The sequence below is a fragment of the Prionailurus bengalensis genome, chromosome D2 (genome assembly GCF_016509475.1).
Source record: "Prionailurus bengalensis isolate Pbe53 chromosome D2, Fcat_Pben_1.1_paternal_pri, whole genome shotgun sequence".
Lineage (NCBI taxonomy): Eukaryota > Metazoa > Chordata > Mammalia > Carnivora > Felidae > Prionailurus > Prionailurus bengalensis.
The window spans coordinates 21,002,384-21,018,216 of record NC_057351.1 but is presented as its reverse complement, the minus strand read 5'-3'; positions in this window follow the sequence as shown (position 1 = coordinate 21,018,216).

Below are 15,833 nucleotides of genomic sequence, written 5' to 3'. Positions count from 1 at the left end.
TGTTTTTCACAGGTTGTGACTCAGTTTGATGGGAGGTGACAAGCCTAGAAGATTGTGCTGGATGGCCTCCACTTCTATTAAAATCAAATGCAGCTCCTTTTAAAACCAAGAGATTAAAGCATTAGATGAAATGACAGGTGTGCCTTCATTTTATGTTCTTGAAATTATATAACTTCTCTTCCATTTCCAAGAATGTTCCAGAACTAATTTTAGAAAGTGTGGTCCACATACTAATGTTCTTAGTCAAAACAAATGAAATATATCTATATGTTATGCTTGGATGGGAGGGCATTAAAGGGGAAATTTGGAACCGAGGTGGCAGAATTGAGGAAGCTGAGTTTTGTCTGAAAGCTGATTGGTCCTCCTTTGAGATGTTGTAATTGCTTTAAAAAGGTGTCAAGGTGAAATTGCTAGTATCCTCAAGCAGCAAACACATAATGAGTGTCTGAACATCTGCAGAATGGGGGGCACTGGCCTGATTACTGATTACGCAGTAAGGAACATTCACATACAACAGGTTTAACTTCTAGTTTTCTAGTTCTAGACACTTCATGGAATTACTTAGGATATCCTGAACTCAGGAGGGAGAGAGAACAGATAGAAAATCCCCCACTAATCACAACTGCCACTGTAGCCCTGAGGGCCAAGTATCATAAGACAATCTACGTGAAGGAAAGGCAAAAAGACCAGGAGGAAAATAAGATGGTGAAGCCACACATTGTCTAAGAGAGGTCTTCCTCCAGTCCAGCAATAAATTTGTATCCAGAAAGGCATGTGTATGTATGTGTGTGTGTGTGTGTGTGTGCGCGCGCGCGCGCGCGCATGCACATGGGATGGGGTGGGGGGAGGTGGAAGAGAAGGGTAGGAGAACTGCATGTGCTAGGGAGACCTTAAATCAAACAGGCTGCTTTGAAAGTACTAAACATGCATCCAGTTAACAGGCATAAATGCCTAAGTGCTGATGCATAGGGGCACTTGTACCCCAATGTTTATAGCAGAACTTTCAACAATAGCCAAATTATGGAAAGAGCCTAAATGTCCATCAAATGATGAATGTATAAAGAAATTGTGGTTTATATACACAATGGAATACTACTTGGCAATGAGAAAGAATGAAATATGGCCTTTTGTAGCAATGTGGATGGAACTGGAGAGTGTTATGCTAAGTGAAATAAATCATACAGAGAAAGACAGATACCATTTGTTTTCACTCTTATGTGGATCCTGAGAAAGTTAACAGAAGACCATGGGGGAGGGGAAGGGGAAAAAAAAGTTAGAGAGGGAGGGAGCCAAACCATAAGAGACTCTTAAAAACTAAGAACAATCTGAGGGTTGATAGGGGGTGGGAGGGAGGGGAAAGTGGGTGATGGCCATTGAGGAGGGCACCTGTTGGGATGAGCACTGAATGTTGCATGGAAACCAATTTGACAATAAATTTCATATTAAAAAAAAAAGGAAAAAAATGCCTAAGTGCTGATATAGCACTCTCACATACTCACCATGACAGATATTCATAGATAATTTGGCAACATCCATCAAAATTAAAATGTACATACTCTTTGATCCAGCAATTTCCCTATTAACAATTTATCCTTGTCTTGTAGATGTGTGCAAAAATGTACACAAATGCTCATTGCAGTATTGTTTGTAAGAGCAAAGCAGGAAACTACCTCAGTGTCTAAGAAGGGAACTTGATAATTACATTATATTATATTGATATAGTGATTTACTCTGCAGCCAATAAAGACAATAACCGACTGAGATGGAATGTATTTCAGAACACATTAAGTGTGGGGATAAGGGTGTGTGTCTGTGTGTGTGGTATGTATATACTGTATATGTGTTAGGATCCCATCAAGGAACAGAATTTGTCCCAGATGGGGCAAATGAATGGGTCATGTACAGAAGTGTGGTCAGAGGCATTTAGACACTAGTACCAGTGGGAAATCACTACCATCCTACAGTGGAAACTGAGGTTCTCCACCCAGGTCTCCTTTTAGGGCTGATGCGCCCATTCACAGAGACTGAAAATATCAGCTGTTGTTGGCTTACAAATGGTCCTTCACTTGGCTGCCCTCACCCTCTATATGGGATGGGTTCATTCAGGTTATATTCCCTCTTGGGAGTGGCCATGGCCAATGACTATCTAACATACGGACATGAAAGCCCAGCCTCTCTTCTCAATTTGGAACAATTCTGGAGGGCCATCCCAGCTCCAGAGCTCTTTGTAGCATCATCTGGGATCTCACTGAACTGCATTTCATGTTAGCTTCTCCTAGCCATTCCTGCTTTCCTCCGTTCCTTATAGGTGTGTATCCAAAGAGCATTCCTCAATAAGCCATCTGCATTCATCTCTCCATCTCAGTTTGTTTCCAGGAAACCTAGTCGAAGGTACATCTCTAGAGCTGAAGAAGCTGAAGGTGCTGGAGCCTGGAGTAGGGGCTGCACACAGGAGCTGTAGGTGTTGAAGAGTGCAGCTACCACCAGAGGTATGGGGCCAAAGCAGAGGAAGAAGAGATACCCAAACTTCTCTCCCACCCTCCAACCCCTTCCATTGTTTCTCACTGGATAAACCCAGTTGGAAACCAGTCAGCAAGGGAATCTAGATAATGAGGTATACAGGGACCACCTCTTGGTGGGCAAAGAATAGGACAAAAAATAGGGAATGGGAGTACCAAATGGGGAATAAGTGACACAGTATCTTCCACTTATATAAATGGGAGGAATATATACATATATGCACAAGTAATATACATTTGCTTATGCATAGAACATTTATGGAATGATTTAGAATAAAACCTGTGGTTGCTTCTGGTTAGGGAAACTGCCCTTCATTCTCTTTTGACCATTTGAATATTTTTATATGCGCATATGCATTTAATATTGTGTTTGAAAAAAAATGTTGACATGAAAATACTGTGCTTCTAGGTAGGTACTTAAGGAGAGAGGTTAGACGGGATGATAGATTCTTTCACTTATGGTTGGTACTAAATGCTTCACCTTGTGCCACATAAATGCAAAGAGGAAAGGTCCCTGCCTTCAAGGAGTTCACAGGTTAGTGTGGTGTAGACAATGACAATAATGCAATGGGGCAGTGGTATCATGGAGGCAGATCGCAAAGTATAATGTACCAGAGAAGAATATTGGTCTACAGCTCTTGCAAGTCTTCAGCTTCTAGGAGACAGAGTCAAAACAGCGGGTGAAATAATGAGTAAAAGTTTCATCACATTTGGCCTGTAGAACTCATTAAGGATAATGGAAAGATAACGGGTAAATAATGGCAAGAGAAGGAAGGACCTCGCATACTATTATCAGGAGTTTAGGTATTGGAAATCCAGAGAAGACAGTTGTTTTCTTCATTGAGATAAAATGAAATATACCAAGTGATGAGTTCTGCTAAAGGTATGCATCTGTGTCATTACTAGCCCAATCAACATTTCTAGTACCCTAGAAATATCCCTGAGGCTTCACTCCACTCGATTTCCACTACCCAGAGAAAACCACTGTTCTAATTTCTATTAACGAATTCGTTTTTAAATTTTTTTAATGTTTATTTATTTTTGAGAGAGAGAGAGAGACAGAGCATGAGCAGGGGAGGGGCAGAGAGAGAGGGAGACACAGAATGCAAAGCAGGCTCCAGGCTCTGACCTGTCAGCACACAGCCCAATGTGGAGTTTAGACTCACAAACCTGAGATCATGACCTGAGCTGCAGCCAAATGCTTAACCGACTGAGCCACCCAGGTGCTCCCCATGAGCAAATATTAATTTTGCCTGTTTATGAATTTCATATAAGGAATCATTTAGGATCCACTCTTTTGTATCTGACTTCATTTGCTTAACATTATGTTTTTGGGATTAAGTCATGTTAACTTGGCCAGAAAAAGTATAGGATGCCCAGCTAAATTTGAATTTCAGAAGAACAAGTAATTTTTAACAAAATTGTGCCCCATGCAATATTTGTATTTTTATTTGCTAAATCTGGTAACTTTGATCCATATTGTGTTTTTAATAGTTCTTTTTTTTTTAATGCTGAGTAGTACTCAGTAGTATGAATGTAGCACAGTTTGGTGATATTTAGCTTGTTTTTTGTTATTATGGATAAAGCCCTTATGGGTATTCTTGTACAAGTCTTTTGGAGAGTACATGTTTTTATTTCTCTTGGGAAAAATACCTAGAAGTAGAATAGCTGGGTTGTGAGGTGGAAATGCATTTTTTTGTTATAAGAAACTCCCAGGTTTTCATTTTACATTCCATGGAAGAATTTTGAGTAGTGGAGTGATGGATGTTGGGCACCACAGAGCCTCAGCAGGGACTGAGTGGCCAGGGCAGTGGGGACACAGGAAGGGCAGGGGACTCAGACAGTGTTATCATCCCACTGCTATGGAAGGATTGCAGCATTTTAAAAGTGATATGGTTGTGCCAGTGCCTTGCTCCTAGAGCAGCAATATCCAATATAAAAATAATGTGAGCCACGTATATGGTTTATCTTTTTTTAAAAAATGTTCATTTATTTATTTTTGAGAGGGAGAGCAGGAGTGAGCAAGCGAGTGGGGGAGGGGCAGAGATAGAGGGAGACCTAGAATCCCAAGCAGCCTCTGTGTGCTGTCAGCACACAGCCCAACAAACCATGAGATTACCACCTGAGCTTAAATCAAGAGTCAAACGCTTAACCGACTGAGCCACCCAGGCACCCCCACATATATAGTTAAAACATTTCTAGGAACCAAATAAAAAAGTAAAAAGAAACAGGGGAAACTGATTTTAATATTTCATGTCACTCAGTAGATCCAAAACGTTATCTTTTCAACATATAATCACTTTATAAAGCCATTAATGAGACTGATTAGATTTTTTTGGAAATCCCATGTGTATTTTCAACTTGCAGCCCATCTCTCTTCAGGAAGTACCTAACAGCCACAAGTGGACAATGCAGTTCTAGAAAGACTGTGGGGATGGCTTTCTCTCTCTCTCTCTGCTCCCTGGCTTTGTGGGGAGGTGAATAGCTGTTTACAATTCCCTCAGGATCTTCCTGAGGTTTCCTTCACTGCTTAGCTCACCTGCAAACACACATCATCCTCAATAGCTATGGAATTTACAACACAGACTTGGTGGCTTTTTCAGCTCTGAGCTCAATTATATTAATTACCTGGCCCATTGTTTAGTGCTGGCTTCATTACCAAACCAAAATGTAACTTAATCACTCTTTAAGCTCTTTTGAATTTTCAGACCTGTTTTACCAGCAGCTTCGAGCTCCTGAACCTTGGGCATCTGTGGGTTTACAAGAAATAAGTAGGAATTCACTGTACACTGAGGCCTTCCTTGCAGGGGCCTTCCTAGGCCTGTGTTTTTCTTTCTTACGCAGCCACCGGAGATAAAGGATCTTTGCCTTCTCTTTTTGCCTCCTCACAGCAGGCACTACGGGCCAGCTTGAGAATCATTTCCTGGGCTTTAGCCCCACCGTGTGGTTTAGAAGAAAAAGTCCAGAAGTAGGCTGCATCCATCTTGAGATCATGAGCATAATTATCAGCCTGGAAAGGCCATCTGGCATTTGCTGTCTTCTTCAGGTCGAGAGGAAATGAGATTTGTTGCTGGATATGGAATGTCTCCCACAGGCTAAACTGTCTGCTAAGAAATCAGGCGGTGTAGTGGTTCCAGTGTGAACTAAGCAAAGAGTCATGCAGAAACACAAATCCAGGCAGCTACTGTTCTATTATTTAAATTGTATTGTGTCCACATTTCACAGATGACTTGGCTCAGCCAGAGAGCTTGGCATCTCTGTCAGCTGTTGCTGTAAAATGTTGAGTTAATGCCTTCAGTTACTCCAAGTTAGGAATTAGCTTCTGGCCATCAGTGATATACCCTGGAAATTGCACTCACTTCATGGATCTGCAACCCAACCCTCAGCTGAATTTCATCAATAGACATGTTGGCTTGGCCAGCATAGGGTGAAAACAAGTGACAACTGATAGATGGGGCAGAAATTTTACTGATACCCATAACCTCACTCGCCTCCCTATTATCTTGCACCCATACTCCTTAATCCCTTTATCAGCTGCTTCTATTGGAAAGGTGCATGAGTTTGTAATTTCCTTACTGGTTCAGAGAGGCTGTTTGATTTGCTTGCAGCCACACCATTAGTCACTGGCAGAACTTTATTGATTAACTTACCATGTTTAATGATTGCTTCATCCCACAAATTTCCTATTAAAAATAAGTCATCAGATTTTTGCAGATATGTTTCTACTCAGAGTGATGGATAGAGTCAATATCTTAAGGCTTCCAGTCTCCCAACATCAGAAGCTTAGCTTAATTGTGGTAATTATTTCATAATGTCTATGCATATCAAATCATCACATTACATCTTAAATATATATAATTTGGAATTTGTCAATTATATCTCAATAAAGCTGGGGAGGGGACAGAAACTTTAGGGACCCTGTTTATTGTCAACAATCCATATCCAATTATGAATCCAACAATTCATATTTATTAGCTGTGTAGCTTGGGCAGAATGTCTATTGATCATATTTCTGTGACTCATTTTCCCCTTCTGATTCACTAAATTGATAACATATAAAGGTCTTAAACAGGGCCTGCCACCCACTGAGTATTCAGTGATGACAGTAATCAGACCTGGGACTAAGTCATAGTATAAGATGACTCTGAAAGTAAGTGCCTCCCTGGCCTTCCTGATGATAATGATGATGATGAAGCTAGTACGTATATGGTCTTTGCCTTATTCATTTTGGACTACTATACCAAAGTGCCATAGTCTGAGTGAGTGGCTTATAAACACAGAAATCTATTTCTCATGGTTCTGGAGGCCGGAAGTCCAGGATCAGGGTGCCAGCATGCTTGGATTCCAATGAGGACCATCTGGTTTGCAGATGGCTGACTTCTTGTTGTATCCTCTCCTGGCAGAGAGCAGAGAGCAGAGAGGGAAAGCTGGCTTTTCTTCCTCTTCTCATATAGACTCTAATCTTATCATGGAGGCTCCACTCTCATGACCTAATCATTCCCCAAAGACTGCACCTCCTAATGCCCTCACACTGGGGTTAGGATTTAACATATGAATTTTGGGCAGGTGGAGGGGGACACAAACATTCAGCCCATAACAGCATTATTCAGAGTGTTAATGTTGTTGTGTCCAAAATGGACCTAGGAAACATTCTGAGGAGCAGCTGGACAGTCCTGATCCCATCATCTCTGTTCTTACCTTCTGAGATTTCACCCTAAGGACTTCATTCCTAAGGTAAGCATGAGAAGACTTCAGGAGAACAACACATTAAACTCTTATCCTGTCTTAACATTTTCCCAGGATTTAGCTGAAAGGATGTTTTAACAAGGACTACTGGGGAGAAAAACAGTGCAAAAGACTCAAATAGATAGGATTGGAACAGAGAGCAGAGAGGGCAAAAAGGGGTAGAGTGCAGGGTCCTGGGCACAAGCTTCTCTAATTCCTGATGTCTGGCTGAGCACTGCTTTGCTGACCCTATCCTGTCTGACGGGTGAGTTGGGGGTCCCATGACCCCAGGTGGAAATCCTTCCATGTTAAGAAATGCACATCTGCCTATAGGATTCCAACTACCTATTCCAACAAGGGCAAGGGACAATGGTGGTAATTAGCAGGGCCACAAAACATACATGGCCTTCCCCTACCCCTAACCAAACAGGGTCAGAAGGCACTTACAATTCCAGATACTAAATAAAAATAGAAATAGCTCCTGACTTTGAGTGCTCCTGAGTCAGGCAACACCATGGACTCTTGCTCTTGGCTCACTTTAATTTTTTGCTAAAGCATATGGACTGCCAAACCAGTCATAACTGTGTCTGTGGGAGGGATGTAAGTGGCACAGGAAAAGAGCCTCAGAACTAAAAATTCCTTCCCACCAGGTGGCCTCAGCACCTATAGTTCCTGTGTGATTTCTCCTTTGAGTGAAGGCAGTGGAAATCCTTAAAGTACAATTCTTCTATGGGAGTAGATTTAAGCTTTTATCTGCCACTTTAACCTTAGTATAAAAGTACATTACATGGACTTTGTGGAAGGTGAGTTTTGATGGGTAAGTAGTATGCACCTAGAAGGAAAGTGACAAAATGTAATATTGCAGAGGGTAGGAAACTCCTTCTCATCTGATACATATGAAATATTTGTAATTATATAGATAGTGACATACAGATAGAGAATAGATGACAAGTCTATGAGCAGAAAGCATAGCTACATGGCCGACAAACTGAAGACTGAGAGTATTTGCCCAGCATTTATTTGGCTTGGGTTACCAGGCAACAACAAAGCTCCTCTGCTGCTCCTTGCAGTTATGAAGAAGTTTAGTGCTTGAGATGCCTTTCCCATAGCTGGATCCTAAGGGCATGTTCATCTTTGGTGAAGGGGCAGACTTGGAGCCAGTGTTGGCAGTAGGTCACAGACCAAATCATTGGAAAATAAATCCTAGTTTGGGAAGAGACCAAAGTTGTGTGAAGAGCTGAGCATCATGCCACATGTTTGTAGGTAGCTAGGTGGAACTTGTCATGGAAGCAGTCTCTGGGTCTCCTTTGAATTCAAGGGCCTAGAAACAACCAGAAGAACCAGGGAGTTGAAATTTCTATCTTCATAGGAGATAGAATGGGGTTCAAACCTTCACTCCTTGCTTTCTTAGGTGTATGAATAAGATATATGGATGATATTTACTATCTCATGTAACAGGGGACTGGGATCCAGGGTAGTTCCAAGGCTAGTAAGGCAGCTCAAGTGATTCTACCAGATACTCAATTCTGTCTATCTTTCTGCTCTTGCCATCATCACTGTGCTGGCTTTTGTCTTTAGAAATATTCTCTTATGGTAGCAAGGTGACTGCCATAACTCCAGGTATTAACTCACATTATTATAAGTAAAAGGAGAAAAAGGGGAGAGGGGCAGTTTCTTCTTGTGTACTTCTATTTATGAGGCAGGAAAACTTATATCAGAAGCCCCTTAAAGATTGCCTGAGTATCAGTGGGCTGGATAGGTCACATGCCCATTCCTTAGCTGTGACATTTTTAGCCTATAGAATGGATGGCAGACTCTATTAGCAGGGACAAAGTGGGGGTAATGTGGTCAGATAGGCAACTAGATGTCTGAAGCACAGGGCAAGAATCTTAATATCTCTATCCCCAGTTTCTTCATCCATAAATTGGTATTTTAGAATTATGTTCTGCTATACACAGAGTGTTTGTGTTCCCCCAAAATTCATATGTTGAAACTTAAACCCCAATGTGATGGTATTAGGAGGTGGGGCCTTTGCAGGTGATTAGGTCATGAGGACAGAGCCCTTATGAGTGGTATTCCTGCCCTTACAGAAGAAGCCCCAGAGAGCTCCCTTGTTCCTTCCGCTGTGAGAGCACAGTGAGAATTCAGCAGTCTGCAGCTCGGAAGAGGGCCTTCACCAGAAACCAACCACACCAGCATTCTGCTCTCAGACTTCCAGCTTCCAGAACTGAGAAATAAATTTCTGTTGTTTATAAGATATTCAGACTATGGTATTTGGTTGTAGCAACCTAAGCTATGTCGCTAGCAGGATGCCTGGTATACAAGATGAATTCAATAAAACTGTGTTATTGCCTTTCCAGGATCCAAAGTTCAAGAATTTCAGGAGCATGTTGTCCCAACTGTCATGTTTTCTTGGGTCATGGGGGATGGACAGAACAACTGATGGGGACAAGTGAACTTGACTTAGATAGGGTTGGTTCCTTCCTATTAGACCTCACAGAGGAGCCTGACAGGTCAGTGATGAGGAAGAGGGAAGTGGAGAGAGTAAACTTCACAAGGGGAAAACAAAAAACCCAGCTTTTAAATGCTTCCTACTAATATGTACAAATCACTTAAGAGTGCGCTTATTTCCAAGATCTATTTCATGATCCCACTTAGGAAGTCGATGATCCATCCCAACTGCCCTTACGTGAGTATCATTTCAAGTAGTGTTATAAAACAGAGAAGCATCAGGCACTATTTCTTGAAGACATGACTAGGGTTAACCTCCCCCATGCTGAACAGCATGGTGCAGATGTGGACACTTGTACCTTCATGTATGGTCATCATGGCAGGAAGCTTACAGGGACCACTGATGTGGCATCCTGAGAATCTACAAGTGACTGGGACAGTTGTGATGCTCAGAGGGGGATGAACCCTTAATGTATAAAGAAGAAAAGAGCAAAATCTCATTTTGGAAACCATAACGAAAATATTGATACAAGTAGGCATGACCAACATGTTAAAAATCACTAGTCAGATGGTTGAAGGATGACTGAACATCCCTATAGTGCCAGGGTATACCACACAGTCACGCACTCAGATGCAAAGTGAACACTTTCCAGCACAATGTGATATGAGTGCTTCATCATGCTAATCCAGGGGTCAGGCTGAGCATTCCAATGGTGTGCTAAGATATTACGTCTTCTAATGTGATGCAGCTTGAATCCACCAAGACTTTAGACTGAATTTCTGTTCTATGAGAACAGCTGAACAACACTGCAAGGGAGCAACAAATTCAAATCCAGAAGGAGGGGCATTCTTCAGGATCTTTGGGGGCACCTATCTCATAAGTCCGTTGGGGGGGGTAGTGAACAAGGTTAAAAGACACTGAAGGGAAAAAATGAAAAGATGCAATGTCATCATTGTCATGGGTTGGATATTGGTTTGAACAAACCAGCTAAAGGACATTTTGGGGCCAGTTGGGAAAATATGAATATTGTCTGGATAGTAGTAGAGATAATGTAGAGATTACTGGTTGAAAAAATAGATAATAAAAAGTATACAGTCTCATTTCTGTTAAACCCACACACATATGTACATATATACATAGAAAACGGCCCAGAATGACATGCACAGGTGTTCACAATGGAGATCTTAGCATGGTACAAATGTGATGTTTTTATTTTTTAACTGTTATTTATTAGCATTTTATCATTTCTACAATGCCTATGTCCTATTTCTGCAATAACAGGTTATTTTAAAAGACTGTTTTAAAAATTATTAAACCTAACACACAAAGTGGGGAGAGAGTGAAAAAGCACCAAGTGTTTAATTCTCAATTTTGCTGAAATCCGGCTTGATCTAGAGAAATAGCTGTGAAGAATAGGGGTATTGTTTATTCTCACTCCCTTCTCCATCCCAGGAGCAATTGTTGAAGCTGCTGGAAGTGGCTGCCTTAAATATTTTTGTGACTGTCACACAATTGTGATCAATCTGACTACTTCCACCAGCAAAGACATTTTCTCAGTAGGGTTCCTGGAATATATTTTCAAGCCTAAGAACTTCCCGTACAAAGTGTATTGAATGCTTTTGCTTTTTAATAGTTGGAACAAACAGCCCTCCCCTATCCCAGACCGAGAAAAACTGAGGCCCAGAGCAAGGAAGTGATTCCTCAAGGACAGACAACCTGTTAGAGGTCAGGAACACAGGTGTCCTGATTTCCTTCCCCCTGTTCTTTTGTTCATTCATTCATTCATCATATATGTATTTATCACTTACTGTACGTGGTATTAAAGGCACAGGTGCTGTTTCTGCCCACAGTCCTGACCTCCTCTTACAGAAGATCTTTGTTTCTCTGGGAAGGCTGTCCTCTGGGTTCAAGACACCCTTGTCTTTTAGCAATGAACTAAAAATCCAAATGTGCTTATATGAATTTTCATGTGATAGATATGAATTATTAGTTCAACATCAAATTTCAAGTACAGGGGAAAAAGTGTGCCTTTCCCCTCTTTGCTGGGAAGACAATAATCCAATGGTTACATGTGGAAAAATAAAAGAGAAAGAATTCTATGAATCTATGAAGAGTCTGAACCACAGAGAATCCTGGGGAAAATGTCTCTGACACTCAAATAGTCCTCTTAAAAGATTTAGGGGCTCACTCTTTCATTGAATAATCATTTTGCAAGTACTTTTTGAATGAATGTTGTAGGCAGAAGCCGCAAGTCAGGTGTGGCTGGAACAGGAATGGCTGGGCTCAGCATTTCACTTTTAATCCTTTCTATTTTCCATAGCAGGAGAACCATCCCCAGAGGAACAGAGCTGGACCTGGAAATAGATTGTTCCAATAAATAGCATCAATTGTTTGAGCAACACAGGCAGGGCCTGTGTTCTTCTGGAACACTATTTTACAGCTCTCTCAAGTGCATTATCGTATAGCCTCAAATATGAAATGAATATCCATGAGTTCATATGGATATGAGTAAATGATTGAATAAATAAATGGGGCAGAAGAGACAAACCTCCTATGCAGAAGGATTCCAAATAATTTATGTAAATACCCCACTGTCAGTGAGGTGAAACAAAACACCCCATTCCCTAACTCTGGGCGTGCATAGTGACCTCTTTTCAAAGTGAAGTGTATGGAAACGGAGAGGGAAAAAAGAGTAATAATGGAGAAACCTGCCAAAATCTGTGTTAGCCAGTTGATCAAGGTCAACATCAATAGTTATATATCATGTTAATAGTGTATACCCTTGAAGCGATGTGATGAAAAATGCTACTTTACCCCTGTGATCTTCCTCCAAAAAAATTCATAATCCTAATGGAATCATACGAAAAGCATCAGACAAATCCCAGTTGTGTGTGTGTGTGTGTGTGTGTGTGTGTGTGTGGTGGTGGGGAACATCCTACAATGTATTTGACTAGTACTCCTTAAAACCAGCAAGGTCATCAAAACAAGGAAAGACTGAGAAACTGTCATAGGCAAGAAGAGCTAAGGAGATGTAATGTAATGAGATCCTGGAACAGGAAAGGACATTAGGTGAAAACGACAGAAGTCTGAAATACTTTTGACTTTGGTTAATGTATCAATTTTGGTGTATTAATTGTAGCAAATATAAGCATCTGATGTAAGATGTTAGTAGAGGAAACTGTGGGTGGGTTTTTTTTTTTGTAATATAAAATTACTCTAAAAATAAACTATTATTAAAAAAGTCATTCTTTACCAAGGATATCTGGGAGATCTTGTATTTGACCTTATAGGTGAGTCGTGGGGCCAACGTCTCTGGAATAGATACAAATTCTTTGGTGGCCATAGAACACTGTATATGGCAACACAGTCACATTCAATGGCTATTTCTTGAGAAGATTAGCCCTGTGGGATCATGTATATGTAAAATAAATACTGCACATGAAAACAATGGGTTTTGTATAATTTATTTTTAAAAAGCTTTTTTTTTCTGATTACAAACTAATAGATAGCTTCAAAAATTTGAAAAATATAAAAAAACCAAAGAAGAAAAACTTTAAGCCATCTCAAGAAAAGAAGTCTCAATGCACAAGACATTGAAGACTTTTGATTGGAGGCTGCAACTCTTTTGTAGACTATTTCATTTAAAGTAGCTGCTACATATGTCTTTTCTCAAGGGTGGGGGTCGACAAAATGGCCTGCAGCCACCCGTGTGTCAAAAGGTGTCAGTTCTAGCTCTCGTTGCCACATCCCTAGCATCAGGGGGACAATTGCTGGTTAAGTCATCTGAACTTAGTTTTACCCCTGACCTGAGAAGGTCAGGAATTAGTAACGTGATTGGCATTTGCTCTTCCTAGCAAATGGAATGTGTGGAAATTATAGTAAATTATTTTCACACATTGTACTAAAGTCCTGTTCTTATTTTGATATTTAAAAAAACATGTTTTCCTCATCTCAAGGTTATTGTGGGAAAACCAAAGCAAATATATTGATAGATTCAATAGGGCTATATGTATGAAAGGAGCTTTAAAAAGTTCAGGATGAATTATGCATTCTTTTTATTTTCTTATTTTTACTGTCTATACCAGGGGGCAGAAAAATATCTATAAAGATCAGATAACAAATATTTTAGATGGAGTGGTGTGGCAGCACATTACCCCAACTCTTCCCTAAGGTTTACCTTCCTCTTGGGATCACTTCTAATTCGCACTGCCCTCTCTATGCTCTCCATCTTCTCTTTAGAATTCCGGCCCACCTTGGACAATTGACACTTCCCTTTTTTCTCACGGTGCCTATAAGACAGCTGGGGAAGTCAGAAGGAGACTTTGCTAAGGTCTAGAGGATAACAAGAGGGAACATACTACAGACAGCACTGTGGCTCTGGTCCCCGCTTGTGCTTAGCTGCGGGCATTTCTCTGCAGTTCCCAACTGTGGGAGCTCCAGAAAAAGAAATAAAGCCAGGACATCCAAAATATATAAAGAACTTATACAACTCAATACCTAAAAAGCAATCTAATTAAAAACAATGGGCAAACTAATTAAAAACAAAGGACCTGAATAGACATTTTTTCTAAAGAAGACATACAAATGGCCAACAGACATATGAAAACATGCTGAACATCACGAATTATCAGGGAAATGCAAATCAAAACCACAATGAGATATCACCGTACACCTGTCAGAATGGCTAAAATCAGAGAGACAAGAAATAACAAGTGTTGGTAAGGATGTGGAGAAAAAAGAACCCTTGTGCACCATTGGTGGGAATGTCAATTGGTGTGGTCACTATGGAAAACAACATGGAGTTTCCTCGAAAAAATGAAAAATAGAGATACCATATGATCCAATAATTCCACTACCAGGCATTTACCCAAAGAAAATGAAAACACGAATTTGAAAAGATATATGCACCCCTACATTTATTGTAGCATTAGTTACCATAGTCAAGATATGAAGCAATTTAGGTGTCTACAGATAGACAAATGGATAAGTCAGATGTGGTATATTTACAATGGAATGTTACACAGTCATAAAAAAGAATGAGATTTTTGCCATTTACAACAACATGGATAGACCTAGAGGGTATTATGCTAAGGGAAATAAGTCACACTGAAAGAGAGACATACCATATGATTCCACTCATATGTAATCTAAAAAAAACAAATGAATAAACAAATGAACAAAAAGCATAAACAGACTGATAAATACAGAGAGCAAACTGATGGTTGTCAAAAGGAAGGGGGGTTGTGGGCAAAGTGGGCAAAGGTAAGTGGAAGATACAGGCTTCTAGTTATGGAATGAATAAGTCCTGGGAATGAAAGACACAACATATGGAATATATTCAATGCCAAGGAACTATTTTCTTTTGCTTCTTTGCCCAATCTCCTGTTTTTAGTTGTTTTTGAGTTGTTATTTTGACATGGTGGTGGGAGGAGTGATAGCCTCAGTGATGAGGAGAAGATTATATAAGAATGACCAGAAATGTCTATACACATAAATATCTCCTCTAGTGACATGACCATGTCTGCCCCATTACCCCATAAAGTCCCAGTGCTGAGAACCCCAGGAAGCCTGTACCAGGGAAGTAATAATCCGAAACAGGCTCGACTTACCTGGGGGGTATGGTGGCATGGAAATATCTGGGTAATTATTTATTTGCTTTGCTTTGTGTTAGTTCCTTCAAAATTTTAGGCCCATTCTTGGCCAATGCACCAAGAAATTTGTTGTTGTTGTGTTTTGGACCCTTCAGATCTCATATTATAATTTAAAAGTTTGATTTCTTTTATGATGGCAACTTTATTTTCTTTAATTTTAATTTAATTTAATTTTAATTTTTTTAATATATGAAATTTATTGTCAAATTGGTTTCCATACAACACCAGTGCTCATCCCAAAAGATGCCCTCTTCAATACCCATCACCCACCCTCCCTTCCTTCCCACTCCTCCATCAACCCTCAGTTTGTTTTATGATGGCAACTTTAAAATGTTGTCTATACAATTCTACACAATCTTAAATTTGGTTTTGATCTTCAGAATTTAATGATCACTTTATATATACACCACCTTTTACTCATAAGTTTCAAATGGTATTTAATTCAAAGACTGCCTCATCTTTAAGAATATTTGCTACAAATTATTT